Source organism: Phyllobates terribilis, unplaced genomic scaffold (genome assembly GCF_046119375.1).
Source record: "Phyllobates terribilis strain yellow unplaced genomic scaffold, ASM4611937v1 Scaffold_3__8_contigs__length_932513732, whole genome shotgun sequence".
Lineage (NCBI taxonomy): Eukaryota > Metazoa > Chordata > Amphibia > Anura > Dendrobatidae > Phyllobates > Phyllobates terribilis.
Genome location: NW_027362763.1, coordinates 758193064 through 758205700, shown reverse-complemented (window position 1 = coordinate 758205700; position 12637 = coordinate 758193064). Strand labels below are relative to the sequence as shown.

The 12637-nt window shown below is 44.5% G+C and overlaps 1 protein-coding gene across 3 annotated transcripts in view; it reads left to right on the top strand.

Moving 5' to 3' along the window:
- The window catches only part of MACROD2 (mono-ADP ribosylhydrolase 2), a 2798553-nt gene that overhangs the window by 1935897 nt on the left and 850019 nt on the right, over window positions 1-12637 (top strand). The gene's annotated exons all lie outside the window — the stretch shown is intronic.

Here is a 12637-nt window from a genome sequence, read left to right as displayed (position 1 = left end):
AACCCATTTCTTTAGACTGGCTTATCGCCTCCACACACTATCTGTCTGTCCCAGTTTTCTCCCATATTAAAATCTTCTTCAATTTCAGGTTCATACCAACCATGCACTAAATAGCCTCGGTCAGGATTGTACACATACTGGCTGGCGACCAGTCCATGTATTATTATTTATCCTCTTTAGTATATCAAGGCTGCATTATACAATATATGTACAGTACAGACCAAAAATTTGGACACACCTTCTCATTTAAAGATTTTTTTTGTATTTTCATGACTATGAAAATTGTACATTCACACTGAAGGCTTCAAAACTATGAATTAACACATGTGGAATTATATACTTAACAAAAAAGTGTGAAACAACAGAAAATATGTCTTATATTCAAGGTTCTTCAAAGTAGCCACCTTTTGCTTTGATGACTGCTTTGCACACTCTTGGCATTCTCTTGATGAGCTTCAAGAGGTAGTCACCGGAAATGGTTTTCACTTCACAGGTGTGCCCTGTCAGGTTTAATAAGTGGGATTTCTTGCCTTATAAGTGGGGTTGGGACCATCAGTTGTGTTGTGCAAAAGTCTGGTGGATACACAGCTGATAGTCCTACTGAATAGACTGTTAGAATTTGTATTATGGCAAGAAAAAAGCAGCTAAGTAAAGAAAAACGAGTGACCATCATTACTTTTAGAAATGAAGGTCAGTCAGTGCGAAAAATTGGGCAAACTTTGAAAGTGTCCCCAAGTGCAGTTGCAAAAACCATCAAGCGCTACAAAGAAACTGGCTCACATGAGGACCGCCCCAGAAAAGTAAGACCAAGAGTCACCTCTGCTTCTGAGGATAAGTTTATCCTAGTCACCAGCCTCAGAAATCGCAGGTTAATAGCAGCTCAGATTAGAGACCAGGTCAATGCCACACAGAATTCTAGCAGCAGACACATGTCTACAACAACTGTTAAGAGGAGACTTTGTGCAGCAGGCCTTCATGGTAAAATAGCTGCTAGGAAACCACTGCTAAGGATAGGCAACAAGCAGAAGAGACTTGTTTGGGCTAAAGAACACAAGGAATGGACATTAGACCAGTGGAAAATTGTGCTTTGGTCTGATGAGTCCAAATTTGAGATCTTTGGTTCCAACCACCGGGTCTTTGTGCGACGCAGAAAAGGTGAACGGATGGACTCTACATGCCTAGTTCCCACCTCGAAGCATGGAGGAGGAGGTGTGATGGTGTGGGGGTGCTTTGCTGGTTACACTGTTGGGGATTTATTCAAAATTGAAGGCATACTGAACCAGCATGGCTACCATAGCATCTTGCAGCGGCATGCTATTCCATCCGGTTTGCATTTAGTTGGACCATCATTTATTTTTCAACAGGACAATGACCCCAAACACACCTCCAGGCTGTGTAAGGGCTATTTGACCAAGAGGGAGATTGATGGGGTGCTACGCCAGATGACCTGGCCTCCACAGTCACCAGACCTGAACCCAATCGAGATGGTTTGGAGTAAGCTGGACCGCAGAGTGAAGGCAAAAGGGCCAACAAGTGCTAAGCATCTCTGGGAACTCCTTCAAGATTGTTGGAAGACCATTTCTGGTGACTACCTCTTGAAGCTCATCAAGAGAATGCCGAGAGTGTGCAAAGCAGTCATCAAAGCAAAAGGTGGCTACTTTGAAGAACCTAGAATATAAGACATATTTTCAGTTGTTTCACATTTTTTTGTTAAGTATATAATTCCACATGTGTTAATTCATAGTTTTGATGCCTTCAGTGTGAATGTACAATTTTTATAGTCGTGAAAATACAGAAAAATCTTTAAATGAGAAGGTGTGTCCATACTTTTGGTCTGTACTGTACATTCTACCTTTTGTGTTTCCCCCATTTCCTCATAGACTGTAAGCTTGCGAGCAGGGCCCTCACTCGTTTCGATATGAGATATGCTTATTCTGTATTGTCTGTATAAGTCCCCCCTAAAATTTGTAAAGTGCTGCGGAATATGTTGGCGCTATAAAAATAAAAATTATTATTATTATTGGCACCATATAGTGTTCCATATAGTACAATGGGCCCCATATAGTGCACCATATAGTACAATGGGCCCCATATATTGCTCCATTCAGTATAATGAGGCCCACATATTGCTCCATTCAGTATAATGAGGCCCACATATTGCTCCATTCAGTATAATGAGCCCCATATATTGCGCCATTCAGTATAATGGGGCCCATACATTGCTCCATTCAGTATAATGGGCGCCATATATTGCTCCATTCAGTATACTCACTTCTCACCGTTCCCTCACTGCTTCCGTCTCCTCAGCATCTTCTGAACCTCTGCACTGCTCAGCACAGAGGACGCGCTGTAGTGAAATAATCACACCCTCTGCACTGAGACGTCACAGAGATCAGCCGCAGAACGGGGATGGTGGGAGAAGGAACGTCAGCGGTGCATGAAATTAATGAATAAATTAATTAATTAAAAAAGCAGGAAAAAAATAATAATTGAAAGCAGTTACAAGTCCAAATTGCTGTTATTAGCCTTACCCCATCAGAAAAAAAAGTGTCATAATTGTTATGAATAGGGGAACAAAATTTTAAATGTATGTTAGTGGTTCTTTGTGGTCATAAAAAAATAGTGAAAAAGAAACACATATTGGAAAAAAAATATGAAAAGAACATAAAAATCAGGTCCCATGTACATACACTTAAAAAATGCAAAAATTATTTGAATATCTGAACTAGAAAAAATTGTAGAGCTCTTAAAACTGAATGTAAGAAGAAATCCGCAAATGTTTCTGGTCAAGAATGGGGGAAAATGGCCAGTCTTGAACTGGTTGAACATCGTATAGGCTTGCCAGTAATTTTGGGCTGGATACTTTGTCTTGATGTTCTCTGTTGGAATAACATAGATGAAAGTTCTAGAAAGTTGCAGGAATACTTTCTTCATGCCCTTCATCAATAGGCACCAATTGTAGATTTGTTTGAGCGCTATGACATTATGTTTGAGTATGCTTGGGGGAGGTGGGGGGAGACATTTTATTTATTCTGCATTCTCAGCCAGATAATTATTGTTATACGGTTTTATTTTTTGGAACCCTAAAGAGTCATTTCACATGATTGATATGTTACTTAACATGCAAAATGAATTTTTTCTCTAGTCCACTTGAGCACACCTTGCTGAAATATCGATATTGTATTAGGTGTTGTTGTAGCAGCATAGGCAGGTATAAATAGAAACCTATAGTGCAAGATATTATATATGATTTCAGGATTTTTGACATGTAAGATGTTATCTACTGCCAATTACTGAAATATTCTACACTGACATTTACAAGGTTCTGTATATTGCCAGGTGGCTTGAAATGAAATGACAGGTTAACTATGCTATTGGGAAAAAAAAGGAAACCTAAAATATACTTATATAAAAATATTCCTACTTCATTAGGTATATTTATATACCTTAATATGAGTCTCAGTATGATCGGACTCTGTGCACTAGTTGGTGTTTTGTGCAATTGCTGTGTACTGTAAAATAATATATTACCCCAGTATGTCCACTCAATGGTAGAAATTCCTTTAAAAATGGTCCAAATGTATAGAAATGACAATAGGCAATAAAGAGATTGTCATTACAGCCAATTACTGGAGCCCGAGGAGGCACAAAACATCTTCCTGTCCTATAAGAATAAGAAGCCCACTATTAAAGTGATTCTATTAATAATTTTTGCCTAGATGTTCCCAAAAGTAATGTAGTAGAGATTATTGAAATGATTTCATGCAAATTTGTAAAGAATCTTTAGGAATTCACAGAACCAAGTATATTCTAACAATTTGAATTCAATTTGTATGAGTTGCCTGAAATGGCTGACACCATTTACAAATTGCAGAAGACTGCATCAGCCAGAGAATGGTAACATTACGTCAAGCATGGCCAGGTGGGCTTTCCAATAATGCCTTTCAGATAACACATTACATGATATAAAACACTTAACAAAGAAGGCACTATCATAGCCTGTATAAAAGCAGAAGCAGGGAATGCAGCAACCGTTTAGTGGTGAATCTGGATAGTAAGAGGATGTCTTTCCCAGCTTAGCCATAGAAATGAGGTAAAAAAAACATAAAACAACACAAAACCCCTGTTTACACATAGCCATACTTGATAAGATAACTTTGACATTAATAAGGCTGTTTTAGTGTTAAAGAGCTTGAAAAGGGTAGGATATAGTCATAGGAGACAATAGAGGGTCATACACATCTTTTCAGGGCTGTTAAAGGCTTTGCAATTTGCGAATTACCAAAAATCATTCTAATTTCGCACAACTAAATATTTGAATTTCAAACATACCCCTCATCTCTGTAATCGAGATTTTTTTTACATTTTAGAGTTCAAACACCAACTGAAGATGGCAAAGAGCGGTTTGTGATATCGCTGCGATACATGCCAAATAAAAAATTCAGTTATGATTTATGTGAAAAACCTTGAGTAATAAAATAATTATAATAGTAAATATATATATATATATATATATATATATATATATATATATATATATATGCATAGATATATGGAGGCAGCACACAGAGCAGAACAAAGTGAAAAGGTTTAATAGCCCATACGGCAACATTTCGGTCCAAAATGGTTGACCTTTCTCAAGCATAGGTAAGGTGCAAGTGTAGAGTACTGCACTTGCACCTTACCTATGCTTGAGAAAGGTCCACAATTTTGGACCAAAACGTTGCAGCATGGGCTATTAAACCTTTTCACTTTGTTCTATTCTGTGTGCTGCCTCCATATTTTTGCATGGATACTTAAAGGACTGGTATGTACCTGGGGGGGCTTTTTTTGCACCAAAAATACTTTTTGTGCTGTTTCCTATTTTTGTTTTATGTATAGATATATATATTATACACCTTGCAATGTACTGTGGTCACACTGTTGTGATTTTTCTGTTGCAACACATATACCTTCATTCAGTATTTATCCCCATTGCATTTTTTTCAGTTCTGCTCCGTTAACATATAAGAATCTTTGAATATAAAGCAGAGTTAAGGGCCAAATGGTTCTAAATAAAAAAAATATTTTATATATAATTTGTCTTTGTGCCAGATTCTAAGACTGCGTTCCCATAATGAGTTTTTGGTGAGCTGTTTATGTTGTGTATTTTTGAAAAAATAAAATAAACCTATTTTACTTAATGGGTGCAGAAATGGTGCCAAAAATCTGCAACATCAAAAACTCGCCAAAAAGCTCATAGTTGGAATGTAGCCTTATCGTGTAACATTTAATTTGGAGAAAAATAAGGGCTGCCACAAAATAGAGGTTTCTGCACAATAACATTTTATATATCACTGTTCCCTTGTAAGTTTTTTGAATTATGTAGTCCAAGAGATAACGTTTCTCCTTGTGGAGAGTGGCTCTGGCATGTCAAGGTAAGGAGGCTTATTCGCCGTGCAATGCTCCTCTGGGAAATTTAATATGCAAATTGCCTCTTCATTGAAAAGCCTACAAGTCCCAATAAACCCTTTAACGAGTCGTGCAGTATGACTAAGGATAAAAGCCAAATCAGAATCTCAATTTGCAGACACGGTGTTTCAGGCTATTGCCCTCATCAGTGCAAAGTATGAGAACTGATTTGGCTGCATGAGAGGCTCTGCACTGAGATCAAAGGGGTAATGTTTCTCCATGTGGAAGCTAAATCAGTTCTCATACTTTGCACTGATGAGGGCCAACAGCCCGAAACACCATGTCTGCAAATTGAGATTCTGATTTGGCTTTTATCCTAAGTCATATTGCACAACTCGTTAAAGGGTCGATTGTGACTTGTAGGATTGCTGCTTCCAATAGGTGGCACTATAGAGTTCAAGTCCTCTTTTTCTCTGAATAGGCAATTTGAATTGTATATCATCTGTGTCAAAATTATCATAAATAGTGTCATTTTGGGATGGTAAATGCATATTGCTTTTACAATGATACGCATAGATACAATGGCTCTATTAAAAAGACATTAAAAATAAAACACAAAAAAAGTAGGAGACTGGAAATAAATACACTGCTCTGATCCCTTCTGTACTGTTAAAGTACTCATATGGAGAGATGAGAATTAACTAAAAATAACTTAACTAAAACAATACAGTCAATAATAGAACAATAGTTGTCCTTAATCCCTTCATTTTTTGTTTTTTCCTCTTCTCCTTCCAAGACACAAACCTTTTTTATTCCTGTGTCAGTGTAGTCCTACGAGTGCTTGTTTACTGTAGCGCAAGTTTTGATTGCCGCTATTAATTGTATCATAATGTACTAAACAATTGGAAATAGAATTCAAATTGGATAAAATGGTGAAAAAAAATGCAAATCCGCCATTGTTCTGTGACCTTTGTTGCTTCAACTTTCATTGTGCCAGACTCAATGACTTCTATAGAAAATCTTTCAATCTTTTCTGTATGATATGCACAGAGGTCAATGTGCAGGGAGGGGAAGGAAGTGAGCTGTGACCATCACCTATTGTAAAAGTAGGATCCAGTGTTTTCTATATGTAGATAATAGTTTTCATTAATCCTTCCTGTGATGATAATGAGATGATTGCTGAAAAATAATTTCCACAGAACAGAAAGTGTTAGCCTGATATTAGGCTTAGTTGCCATAGTGAACATTGAAATATTTCAAGATAGTTGTTTTATTTTTTAGTTATTTTTTTTACTATAGATGATGACAATTAAACAAGCACTCCTCCTCCCATCAAAGTTTTTATCATCTTAATATATTGCAGTCATAATATTATATACAGTTAGGTCCATATATATTTGGACAGAGACAACATTTTTCTAGACATTACCACAATGAATTTTAAACAAAACAATTCAGATGCAGTTGAAGTTCAGACTTTCAGCTTTCATTTGAGGGTATCCACATTAAAATTGGATGAAGGGTTTAGGAGTTTCAGCTCCTTAACATGTGCCACCCTGTTTTTAAAGGGATCAAAAGTAATTGGACAGATTAAATAATTGTAAATAAAATGTTCATTTCTAGTACTTGGTTGAAAACCCTTTGTGGGCAATGACTGCCTGAAGTCTTGAACTCATGGACATCACCAGACGCTGTGTTTCCTCCTTTTTGATGCTCTGCCAGGCCTTCACTGCGGTGGTTTTCAGTTGCTGTTTATTTGTGGGCCTTTCTGTCTGAAGTTTAGTCTTTAACAAGTGAAATGCATGCTCAATTGGGTTGAGATCAGGTGACTGACTTGGCCATTCAAGAATATTCCACTTCTTTGCTTTAATAAACTCCTGGGTTGCTTTGGCTTTATGTTTTGGGTCATTGTCCATCTGTAGTATGAAACGACGACCAATCAGTTTGGCTGCATTTGGCTGGATCTGAGCACACAGTATGGCTCTGAATACATCAGAATTCATTCGGCTGCTTCTGTCCTGTGTCACATCATCAATAAACACTAGTGACCAGTGCCACTGGCAGCCATGCATGCCTAAGCCATCACACTGCCTCCGCCGTGTTTTACAGATGATCTGGTATGCTTTGGAGCTGTACCACACCTTCGCCATACTTTTCTCTTTCCATCATTCTGGTAGAGGTTGATCTTGGTTTCATCTGTCCAAAGAATGTTCTTCCAGAACTGTGCTGGCTTTTTTAGATGTTTTTTAGCAAAGTCCAGTCTAAGCTTTTTATTGTTGATGCTTATGAGTGGCTTGCACCGTGTAGTGAACCCCCTGTATTTACTTTCATGCAGTCTTCTCTTTATGGTAGATTTGGATATTGATATGCCTACCTCCTGGAGAGTGTTGTTCACTTGGTTGGCTGCTGTGAAGGGGTTTCTCTTCACCATGGAGATTATTCTGCGATCATCCACCACTGTTGTCTTCTGTGGGCGCCCAGGTCTTTTTGCATTGATGAGTTCACCAGTGCTTTCTTTCTTTCTCAGGATGTACCAAACTGTAGATTTTGCCACTCCTAATATTGTAGCAATTTCTCGGATGGGTTTTTTCTGCTTTTGCAGCTTAAGGATGGCTTGTTTCACCTGCATGGAGAGCTCCTTTGACTGCATGTTTACTTCACAGCAAAACCTTCCAAATGCAAGCACCACACCTCAAATCAACTCCAGGCCTTTTATCTGCGTAATTGAGAATGACATAATGAAGGGATTGCCCACACCTGTCCATGAAATAGCCTTGGAGTCAATTGTCCAATTACTTTTGGTCCCTTTAAAAACAGGGTGACACATGTTAAGGAGCTGAAACTCCTAAACCCTTCATCCAATTTTAATGTGGATACCCTCAAATGAAAGCTGAAAGTCTAAACTTCAACTGCATCTGAATTGTTTTGTTTAAAATTCATTGTGGTAATGTCTAGAACCAAAATTAGAAAAATGTGGTCTCTGTCCAAATATATATGGACCTAACTGTAGCACTATGTACTTACAATTGCTTATTTTGCCTTTCTACACAGTTAATTCTTCTTTTCTATTTTCTCTGCTCTATATAGAAACAGAAAGTCTCTCTTCCCTGCACGAGTCATCCCCCTCTTCAAATCCTGACCCAGCTGCCTCCTCCTCCTCCTGCCAGGGACTTTTGCAGTGACTGTTGACTCATGCAGGGAAAATAAACCTCCTTTTTCTATGTAGAGCTTAGAAGGATTCAGCTACTCCGCTTACTTGATGTCAAAGACCTAATGGAAAAAGAGAAGAATTAACTGGGTAGAAAGGCAAAATGAGCAATTGTAAGTGACGCGCCCCTGGGCCTGCTATGTCGTGCGGCATCGCGCGCACGGGGGCTTACCCGGAGCCGGATCAGATAGGGGTAGTAGTCTCGTGGCGGTGACCCGGTCCGTGCCCAGGGAGTCAAACTGAGGGGCAGTATTTAGCAGTAGATGTTAGAATGTTCGACTACGCCACCCGTTGAATGCGGCTATGGAGCCGCCGCTGCAGGGCAGACCGCTGAGGCCGGTGATGTGGTTGTGCAGCGTAGATGGTATAACCCCCAACGGGAGGGGTATGGCCCCAGGGCAGCAGATGTGAATTGGATGAGGGGAGTGATGGTGCGGGTGTCCCAGTACTGAAGGTGCAGGTGTGACCACGAAACACGGAGGCTTGAAGTGCAGTTTCAAAAGCTTTACTCACTGTTCTTTATCTGGTCGCTTGTGCACAATAAGGACCACCCGAGTCATGCTGCGTCCACCAGGTCAGGGACTCGGCCAACTCCCAGGTAGTTCCAGAGCGTGGTCCAGAGCTCCCCTCTCTTTCTTCCTACTGGCCGTTCTCACTAGGGACCCACCTATGTCCGGCTCCCTCGGGCCTCTTGGTGGTGAAACCTTTCCTGGCTTCCCTGGCCCTATGCGTGGTGTGCCTTCCTGGTGGATGTGGTGAGGGTCGTGCCAAAGCTTGACCACGACCTCAGGTTCCTGGCTGAGGATGATTAGCCTCCACCAGTTTGGGATCCGGTACCCTTCTCTGCCAACCCTTCACCCTTTTCGTTCTCCTGTGGGATCTCAGGGTTCCCTCTCTCCTTGCGTCTCTGGGCCTTTCTGCCTCCTTCTCAGTGCTTCAGGCCTGGCCCTGGAGCTGGGCCCAGCCGGAGCCACAGCTCCCTGTCAGCCCTCTCTGGCTGAACTCTCCCTCAGAACAGACCCTGTCTCAAGATGGTGCCCACCTCTTATACTCCCTCTGACACCCGAGCCCAGGTGACTAGCACCCAATGGGCTCCTTCCTATGCCCAGAGTCCCTCCCCTATCTGCTCCTACACTACAGGGATGTTCCTCCCCCCCTCCCACTCCAGCCAGGGACAGACGCTGTCGTACCTGCACATCTATCTGGTGGGAGTACCGTTGTTCTGTCCCCCGGAAATGGGATGAGTGTAGTGCATGCAGCTATCTGAGCTCTGTTCCACGCTCCATCCTTACCCGGGAGTGGAATACCCCACCTCTGGTTCGAGGTGCAATACCCCTGTAGCAGCCGAGTCCTCGGGGTGCTACATTCCCCCCTGGTAAACCACAGCACGTCCTCGGGCTGGAAAAGAGCATAACATAATAAAACATACAAAATTTTTAAAGTGTACACTCACAAAAAAAAACATATTAACTTTCAATATAAAACTCTTGCATATAAAACATTCTCATATAAAACACATTCTTGATCTTCTGGCCACGGGACACGGGGTGGTGACCAGTTAAAGTGCAACAGTCACTAGTTGAAAAACAGTTCCTTATAAAACCAGAAGGGGGCGCTTTAGGAAGCGCAACTATTTACAGGGTATGGCCGCTCTCAGTCCTCGGCCAGTGGGGATTAGGAATGGCTGCTCACAGTCCTCAGCCTGATTAGGGATATGGACACACAGGTAACAGTTCACTAGTCCCAACGGGAACCACACTTCACTTAGCAGCAATTCACATAACAGTTCTTGTAACAGTTCTGGTACCCCGACGGGTAACTATATACAGCTCTGTTCACCTCTTATTGGTGACGATGCCCTCCTGCTCCTTCCTGAGGGTAGTCTTCAAACCCATCTGGGTCCTCTTGATCTTCCTCATACCGCAGCTCTTCCTCCTTCAACCGGTGCACGTGAAGGGCATACGGTCCTCTGGCACACTGATGCCGGGTGAAGGTGACCTCGTCACCCGGGTAAAGGTCACGTCCTCGGTGTCCCTCCGGCAGATGGCTCTCGACATCCCTGCGGGTGACAAAGACGTCGCCGGGGGTTCTGTGATCCCGGATAAAGCCCCAACCGTGCTCCAGTTGAAACTTTATTACAGTCCCGGTGGCGCGGGGACCGTGGGCCGCACGGGGGTTTCGTCGGGTCCGGCGTTTCTGCTCCGCGCTTTGAACCTGCAGCCGCTCCTCGCGGACCCGCCTCTCTCGCCGTTCTCTGTTGAAGACCTCCAGTTGTTGTCGGCAGCACTCCACACGCTGGGCTGCGGCCGCCCGGGTCTCCTGGGTGAACCCCATGAGATTTTCACCGGTGGGGTCCCATGCGAACTGAGCCTCCTCCAACGGGAGCGGGACGATTTTGGCGGGCGCTGGAGCCGGGATCAGGGGCTCACACAGGAGCAGTTCCCTCCGGAGTCGGGGGTTAATGTACTCCGGGGGCCACTCAAAGGGCTGCCCATCCGGGCAGGTATGCTGCGCAAACAGATCTTCACCCAGGTGCAGCACTGTGGAGGTCGAGGGCGCGGTGTGGGCATCGGCGCCCGTATTCACCAGGCCTTGCGACCAGGCCGGTGGCACTCTGAAGGTGAAGGGCACTTTAGAGACAGCAGCGCCCGGGGGTACTCGGTCCTGCGACCAGGCCGGTGGTATCTCCTGCTTCGCCGTACTCGGAGTCAAGGAGCGTAGCGCGGAAGGGGGCGTGGCTGCGGCTCCTGCCGCTTGAGGCCTAGCTGGGAGCAGTGGCGGTGCAGCAACGGGCGCGGTAAGTAGAACTTCAGGCTCTGCGACGGGGAGCTGGGACAGGCTTTCGGCCACGGGGCACGGGGTGGTGACGTCCCCTTTACCTGCTTCCATCTCTTTGGCTCCCTCCACGGCGTCGTCTCCGGCCTTCGTCCTTCCTGCACCATCTTCAGGGGCAGGCATGCTCCTCGTTGCGGGTGGCGTCCTCTGCTGGCGGGTTCCAGCCTGTTGGGCCATCTCCCTGCTCCACTCGGCCAGTGTTTCTTGCTGCACCCGGGCCATTCTCCGGGCCAAGACCTCCAGCGCGGTCCGTGCATGCTCCCTTTCCCTGGGAAGCTGTGCCAGGATCTCCACCAAGCCTTCTGGGGTGGCAGTCTGCAACAGGCTCCTGACCACGGGGTCGGTGCTGCCTGACTATCCCTCCATCTCCGGGTGCGATCTCTCCAGACTCCCCCAGGCTGCACCCATCCTCTCTCTTTTGTTCTGGATCCGCCCATACTGAGGGTGGTCCCGGGGCAACTTGGTGATTGTGAGTCCCAGGGGCAGTCCCCCCACGCTGATGGACATTTCTATCATTGCAGTCTCTGCTGGTGGGGGCGGTCTTTGTTTTTGGCGCTCTTCTGGGACCAGGCCCACGATGGGAGGTCGTCTCTTGCCACCCTCTGGCACGCCCATAATGGCGTCCGCTCTGCCAGGGCGGGAAATCGTTTCAGATGGCGGGAATCGTCTCCTAATGGCGGGAAACTCTGCGGATGGCGGGAAAAGGCTGCAGATGGCGGGCAAACGGCGGGAAACGACCCGAGATGGCGTCCGATGACGGGGACCCTCTGGAATTGGCGGGAGACTTCTTCTTACGGTACATATAAACTTTTCTTCAGGCACGCAGTACCCGTCGGTTGCGGGCACGTAATCCTGCCGACTACGCCAAAGTTGACGCGCCCCTGGGCCTGCTGTGTCGTGCGGCATCGCGCGCACGGGGGCTTACCCGGAGCCGGATCAGATAGGGGTAGTAGTCTCGTGGCGGTGACCCGGTCCGTGCCCAGGGAGTCAAACTGAGGGGCAGTATTTAGCAGTAGATGTTAGAATGTTCGACTACGCCACCCGTTGAATGCGGCTATGGAGCCGCCGCTGCAGGGCAGACCGCTGAGGCCGATGATGTGGTTGTGCAGCGTAGATGGTATAACCCCCAACGGGAGGGGTATGGCCCCAGGGCAGCAGATGTGAATTGGATGAGGGGAGTGATGGTGCGGGTGTCCCAGTACT